We start from the raw sequence: 8,119 nt of genomic DNA on the forward strand, positions 1-8,119 counted from the left end.
GAAATGAACTACTGGTACATGGTACAACTTGAAGGAAGCTTGAAAATTATATGTTTAAGTGAGAGAAGCCAGTCACAAAGGACAACATATTATATAATTCTATTTATATGAGATGTTCAGAATTGGAAATCTATAGACAGAGAGTCAATTAATGATTACCTATGGCTGGGAGAAATGGGGGGATTTGGCAAGTGATAGTTAAGGGAGTTTCTTTTTAAGATGATGAAAATGTTCTAAAATCAATTAGGCAAAGATGCACAACTCTGGGAATAACTTAAAATCCATTGAATTGTACACTTCAAATTGGTGCAATGTGTGGTATATGAATTATATTTCAATAAAGCTTTTACAAAAATCATATCCTTTTTATGTTTTACTTAGATGAATATGCTAATTCAAATTCTAAACATTTTTTAATAGCTTTGAAAAAAACCGACCATGACTGATGTCCTCCAGTAAGACTACATCCAACATATATGCCTACCAATAGCGTAGAGGGATGCCTTCCCCTGGACACCTACGCTGCTGTAGGCACCAGGATGGACATGGGGTATTTTATGGCTGGCATCGGTTCTGAGTGCTTGATGTCTGCTATCCTGGTTGTTAAAATATTTTGAATTTCCCTCCTACTTGTTCCCCACACCCTAGCTCACCTTGGGAGTCACCAAATTCTGCATATATTTGCAAAATTGATAAATCGAAAGTCATTAGATTGAATTCCTTTAATTATAAATGAAGTTGAGTCTGATTTGTTTTTTTAAGCATTGAAATTTTCTTTGTATCAAAGTCATCTACACATGGTTTAAATATTTAATTGGACTGTAAGAATTTAAAATGAAAAGATCAGGATGCCTGGGTGGCTCAGATGGTTAAGCATCTGCCTTCGGCTCAGGTCATGATCCCAGGGTCCTGGGATCGAGTCCCGCATCGGGCTCCCTGCTCAGTGGGGAGCCTGCCTCTTTCTCTCTCTGTCTCTTATGAATAAATAAATAAAATCTTTAAAAAAATAAAATAAAATAAAATGAAAAGATCAGTCCCTAACCCCATCTCAGTCCTGATCCCCAGAGGTGACCATGTTATTCTTGTGACATTTTCTGATTTTAGTTCTTGGTGTGACTCTCAATCTCTACATTTACTTGGGACCTCTAAATAATATACACAAATCCTGATTTCTCTATTTTTCCCCTGTAAGCAGCTAACTCTTGACTTCTGGCCACAGTACATAAGGATTTAGCTCATCTCATCCATCTTGCGTGCAGTCAGGTCACTATTTTTATTTCTGTTGGTTGCTTTTGTAACTTTGAATAATAATCTTACACATTTCTTTCCTTTTTTGTCAGTTACTAAGATAAGGATATGAGGCTCGTAGTCATTCCCTCTTCTGTCATTTCCCCCTTTCTACTTCCCACGTTCTGTGGTCTGTACTTGAAAATTCCACATTGTCAAGGCGGATGTTATTTATTATTTAGAGTCTGCTCTGAAATGGTAAATCCCCGGTGCTGTGTCAATACTTTGATTCTAAAAGCTGAAACTCAGTAAAGTGCTTATGTTATTATGACCATGTAAATACTGTTCACTGCAGATCCAAGTAATGCTCTATATTTGTATTTCCTTTTCTTGGTCTTGGAGCTTCTAACTGCTTATTTATTCTGCCATTGTTGGCTTTCTTGCATCTTTAATTTTTTTCCTTCATTCTCCAAAGAATACTATCAAATGCATGAAATCTTCTTTTCCAAGATACCTCCTTCCTGGACACCTAGCTCCCCCACACTGATTGTTCTTCTAGGTTTGCTGCACAGCTGCCTTCTGGAACTTCCTCCCTTTGCCATTCTCCTGGGTTCAATTCGCTATGTCTCAGATTCTGGTATTGCTCATCCTGAGAAAAGCCATATGAGAGCTAAACTTGGTCTGAAAATATCTTTATTATTTAGTCACAGTTGATTTATAATTAGACTGAATATAGAATTTCCAGATGATAATATTAGAATATTTTTAATGCAAGTATCAGAAAGTTTGATTTTAAAAAGGTGGAGTAGGATGTTCTGGTGGAAATAACCAAAAAGTCCAAAGTTAAATAATTGTCAGGTGTGGTTTGATCCAGAGGTTCACAGGGTCTATGGCCTTTGGCTCCTTTATTTTTATCTTTTATTGATTCCCCTGCCCCTTCCCCCTGCATTATGATCAGGGAGTGTGATCTGCATTTTAGAAAACATTGTTTGATATTTATTGAGATATATATGCCCAGTATATGGTTAATTTTATAAATGTTCCTTGGATTTTGAAAAAAATAAATTCTTTTATTCTAAAAAAGAAGTTATTTTTTCAGATTCTATAAATATTGATTTTATATTGTATTTTAAAAACCCAGCTTTTTTTCTTTTTCTTATTATTTATCTGGTATGTCTTTGCCCCTATTGTTGCTCTATTTGCCCAGCCCACTGCTGTACTGCAGTAGTTGTGATAGAAACCATTTTTAGCTCAAAGTATTACTTTAACTGTTTATGGTATATAATCTTTATATACACAAATCTAGAAGAGTCTGGTGAATAGGTGCTCAAAAATATTTGTTAAAAGGATTAATGAATAAAATGGAACAGCACGCCTAATCAAAGCAGTTCAGTTCTGCTCTGCTTCATAGGTATCGCCATCTATTTCTGCAATTTTCCATTTGTCATATTTTTTATTACTGTTTGCCATTTGAGATCAATATCTAATTTTCAGTGGGAATTTCTCAGGGACAGAAATATATCATTGACCACATCTTTTCTATCCACTCAAATTCTACTATTCATTTACTAAGAGTACAGAAAACCAATGGAAGAATGGTTCCTATCCACAACTAAATTAAAGGAAATTATGGAGCATTGGTTTTCTCAAACTCCAAGAAATGTCCTAAAGACAGTCACCTACGGGAACCCAATTGGGCTCACAAACAGACTGGGATTGAGTAAAGGGGCGTCAGTGGTCTGCTCTTAGAAACACCCAAGGGCCGACTTGTGGGGATTTGTCTGGCCTGATTTATGGAGCAAATCTAGCCTCGCCCAGAAAAGTTTCTCTTTTTCCTAAAATGAAACTTCCATATTCAGACTTACATCAGCAATTTTGTTCTCTTGGAGGACACAGCCCCCTCAATCTCTGCCAACCCCAGTGACTTAGGCATAATTCGAATCTGTCATATGGTGCTGATATACAGAAGGTTTGGCCTGGCTGCTAATACTGGCAAAAGGAGTTGAGTTTTTCCCAGTAGGATGAACATTCTGCACTTAATGAAAGCAAGATTCTAAAATTGGCTTCTCCTCTACAGCATCTAGGTCTCGTAAAATTACACATGGCTCGGGGACCACTTAAATGATATACAGGGGGGAGTTATTTTATACAAAGAAATCTCCTTAGTGACTCCGGTTGAGGCCCAGGCCTAACAGCCTCACATAAATCTTATCTCTGAGAGAGACCAGATAGCTTGCCTTCAGTGTGACTTAATCACAAAGATCTGATCGGGTACCAATAATTTTTAGATGACCGTATTATGGAACTCTCTCCACAGCCTGCTAAACAGGAGATGCTACTCACCTGATAGCTCATTCTGTATTATTCTGGAGTGAGAAAAACATTGTGAAGGACCTCATTTTAAGTATCTCTTCAAGATAAGCACCTCCCCACTTGAATTTGAAATGAATCAAGGCAGCTGGACCTATATACTCGGTGTCATTGATGTTTTCCATTTTTTTTCTTCCTAACCTAAGCAAAATTAGAAAGCTTTGCCCCTCTAAATTGTAGGCAATATTAAAGGTTAGAATAGATTGAAAAAGAAAACTTAAAAAAAAAATTCTACTTCTAGGAATTTAATCTACTAATACACCCTTTTTTAAAGTCAAGCTATAAAAGGATCTTCAGTCAGCATTTTCTTTTAATCAGAAAAACCTGGAAACTACTTAAATGCCAATCAACAAAGGGCTTCTGAAATACATGGTAGAATATATTGGATATATATAGCATCCAACAGAATTGGGTGCTATGCTGCTGTTAAACGGAATGAGGTTGGTCTATTTGTGCTAACATGGGAAGTTCTTCAAGACATCTTATTATGTGAAAACAAGCCAGATGAGGCACTCTAGGTATTGATTGTATGCTCTCCCTATAAAAATGTAAAAATATGTGCATATGCAGGTGTTTGTGTATATATATATATGTGCAGTGCATTTTTCACGTGGGAGAAAAAATGTTTTCTAGAAGAACTATAAGAAATTACTAATAACCAGGGTGAGATGAGAAAGTAGAATATTACTTTCATTGTATAACTTTCTGTTCAGCTTGAATTTTTCATTATTTACATGAATCAATTTTTAAAAATATGTTATCAGAGATTATCTATGTGGTAGGGTTACAGAATATCAGTACATTCTTCATAATTTTATGCATTAAAGAAACACTAGCAAATGTTATTTTTCAGAGCCACGTTCATGGGAATACAGTCTTGACAACAAGTAAGGTGGTTAAATTTCAAAGTTCAATGGATTTTTTTTACAATAAATGATAAACTCAAGTACTTCTAGTCTAATAGAAACGACCTTGTCCAAGAAAACTTTTGATCTGGTATGTGAATTAGGCTCTGGGATCTAGTCAAATCTGGGTGGAGAAAGTTGTTTTGAAGTGTAATAAACTAGAATTAGTACTTTTTAAAAGAATATTAGAAAGAAACTTTTGAAAAATATTAATGCATGGTGATTTCAGGAAAAAAATACATTAAATGAATGTGCATAAACCATAGACAAAATGCATTTTCTGGTGCTTTCTTTGGTTGCACACATATTTTTAGAAATGCTTGTTAAGTTCAAAGATTTTCTCAAAGATATCATAACTTGCCACATTTTTAAAGAAATACCATCAGATGAGGACACTGGAACAGGTAGTGGATGTTTTCTTTTCCTGAAGTAGTTGGTTAAGTCATTCTGCATTTCCTTCTTTCTACCTGATCATTTCAATTCTGTGCTTAAAATTACTTGAATCCAGCCCTGAACATTCAATTACTACGCAGTGATTACTACTCTGTTCTCTGTAACCTCATGCAGCGCGACAGAGAATGCATAGCACTCCTACTCCCCTCGGACTTGTTGATTAACTGATTGGTTATAAAGTAGGATGGAAGTTCATTCTGGTTTATATCACTTCTATAAAATTAATGATCACCTCAAAAGTGGTTCTAGTTTACATTCAACAGGAACTGCGAAGTAATTTTCACTGAGCTTGAGGTTTTTCTCTGATTAAAAATATACTTTCCCATTTTCTTTAAAGCTGAATTTCAAAGAAAAGTTGCTGGGATTCTCAGTACGAAAGAAGTGAGTCAGATTTGCGGTGGTGAGGTATGAAGACCTTTAGCAGCCGATGCTGAGAGAGGAGGAGGAAGTGGGGTGTGCTGCTATGGACAGGGACGCTAGGCGTCCATGAAGCCAAGCATTCTGTACCTTTCCTCAGAGTTCCAGGAGATTTAAAAGCATTCTCTTCTTAGCAGTTGATACTTCAGATGGGTGCCAAGTCCCACCATATTTATTCAGACTGCTTAATGTGAGTGGTCACATTTAGGACCAAATTCCACATTATTTCCAGAGAGAATATTTTAACATTTTTTCTGTAGGCATTGACTTACTATAAATGCATTTCAATTAAATATACCCAAATATTTGCTGACAAAATACCTCTTCAGGTCGTAGCTGAGTCTCCCCCGCATCAGGCCTCCATCCACTCCTGGTCATTTCACTGAATGTGCTCCCATTGCTTCGGTGGTGACTGATTCCATTTTAGGAATTTTCTGAAAGAGGTTTTCCTCCAACTGGGTTCTTATAGGTCTCCTTGGAAACTTGCCCCTGAATTTAATCCCTCTGCTCCATGCCAGTTGAGTTTTCATTCTAGTCCAGACATGTTTGAAGAAACTTTCCAGGCCTTAACTCTCCGTGGCCTGTTTTGGTCCTGATAAAACCTCACAGTACTTCCGTTTGAACCAACGCTTGCTCCACTCCTATTCCCATCTGCTACAAGATGTTGTGACTCTACATCTGAAGTGGGAATTTGTTTGGCCCAATTGAGCTTCTTAAAAGCCCTGAAAGTTCCTGTGTTTATTGTCTTTTGCCTTTGAGGTCTCCAGGCTTGCTTACCTCCCATGACCTTGTGTCCCTGAGTCTTCTTGGATGTAAACAGTTTCACAGCAGCAAAACTACAGCTCTCAGTGACCTTGGCAGCAGGGCAGTGAGTAATGGTTTTCAGAGAGAAATCTCTTTTTGAACACATTTTGCTCCATATCTCCTGGCCCCAAAAGGGCTACTGTTAGCAGCACTCAGACATGTCATTTCATCTCCACATGATCTTATTTTTAGATGAGTATCTTCAAAAAAGCAAACTGAAAGACATTTGCCTTCATCTTTCAATTATCTTTCATTCCTTGTTCTCATCAAAAATAAAGACTCTCATTTTCCCACGTCTTTGGGGGCATGTCTCCATATTTAGCCTTCTTTCAGAAGAAAGATATTTCTACCTTCTTCCTCAACTAGCCTTTTACCTAGATCTCTCTGTTCTCCCAAAGGCCAACATCCCCATCCCAAATCCTTAGGAAAGAAGCACAAGCTGGTTTCTGCCCCCAAATAGCACTGCACAGAGAGACAGGGTCCGCTGATTTCCACCCTTTCCCCTCCTGCCCCCTGACACCTACCCCCAGAGCTTAATGGCAAACCGTATCTGAGCAGAGACCTGGCATAGATTCCAGAAGGGAAAAGAGCTGGGCTCAGGGTCGGGGTGAGACCCGAAAGACACTAGTTCCCTGAGCGTAATGGCCCCTTTACAGTGGGATGCCTTTATACAGCCTGAATGTGGCTTCCTGGGGTGCCCCTTTGTCCAGAAACAAACCTGGGTCAAGGGGAGAAGTCCAGAATGAAGCGAGTAATGCTTCTCTGCTGTTCCATTTAGGGATTTGTTTTCCCAGGGTAGGGGGCCAGACATCGCTTGCTAATCATTTGGAGACCAGGATTTGCAAACCTGATGCATGCAGATCAACAGCAGTCCTGTTTCGCTAGTACCGCTTTTTATTTATTTATTTATTTTAAAATTTTTATTTATTTATTTTTTAAAATGTGGGATGCTTCGCGGATTTGCGTGTCATCCTTGCACAGGGGCCATCCTGATCTCTGTATCGTCCCAAAGTTAGTGTATGTGCTGCTGAAGGGAGCACACTAGTACCACTTTTTAAGAAATCCTTTGACTTTGAACTCCTTCTCTAGCTTGCCTCGGCCCAGCTGCTCCCTGTACCGCTGCCTAGGTGTTCGGAGTGTCCAGCCTCTGAGACTCAGCAAGCACACACTGAGGACCCCCGAACTCTTGGCTCTGTGTTAGGCACTGTGGGGATGCCTTGGACAGATGGGGCAAAGGCGGCAAGCTCCTCCCTAGTGAAGTGCTCTGGGACTTAGGATCTCCAGAAGATAAAGCATGAGATATGTAAGGGGCGAAGCGAATGTAGTTTAGACAAAGGGATCAATGTTGGCCAACAGAGCCAGGGGAGGCGTCTTTGTGTGGATAAAGAAGGGATTATTGAAGGGTAGGGAGGGTTCGTGAAGAGAGAAGAGCAATCAGAGATTCCCGAGCCAAGATGTAAGTCGGGGGCAGGAGGAGGAGAGGCTTGCCCCCCTCACGGGTTTGTGTTGAAGGAGCAGTGGGAAGTTGGGTCTGACTCTGAGAGTTGCAGATTACTATCATTTTTTTTTTAAAGATTTTTATTTATTTATTCATGACAGACAGAGAGAGAGAGAGGCAGAGGGAGAAGCAGGCTCCCAAGGAGCAGAGAGCCCGATGCGGGACTCGATCCCAGGACCCTGGGATCATGACCTGAGCCGAAGGCAGACGCTTAACCATCTGAGCCACCCAGGCGCCCCAGATTACTATCATATTGACAACGGCTTTTATTCCCCGTCTCCTTTAATGCTCTTGTAGTCAGTATTTGGCGGGTACGATTTTGTCTCACTGCGTTGCCTGAGCAGCCAAGCTGGACTGCTGGGAACGGGTCCTCCAGGCCACATCAACCAAAGCAGGACTTTGGATTCATTTCTCTGTGATCATCTCCCATTAGAATCCTCTTGAT

At 39.4% G+C, this 8,119-nt stretch overlaps 1 non-coding gene across 1 annotated transcript; it reads right to left on the minus strand.

Moving 5' to 3' along the window:
* Positions 1-7,112: 7,112 nt before the first annotated feature.
* On the minus strand, positions 7,113-7,216 carry LOC123850312 (U6 spliceosomal RNA). The gene has a single exon (XR_006792279.1). It is a non-coding gene; the product is annotated as a U6 spliceosomal RNA (small nuclear RNA).
* Positions 7,217-8,119: the final 903 nt, after the last annotated feature.

This window comes from Mirounga angustirostris, unplaced genomic scaffold (assembly GCF_029215605.1).
Source record: "Mirounga angustirostris isolate CCGP_5_RB_7025 unplaced genomic scaffold, mMirAng1.0.hap1 SCAF_15, whole genome shotgun sequence".
Taxonomy (NCBI): domain Eukaryota; kingdom Metazoa; phylum Chordata; class Mammalia; order Carnivora; family Phocidae; genus Mirounga; species Mirounga angustirostris.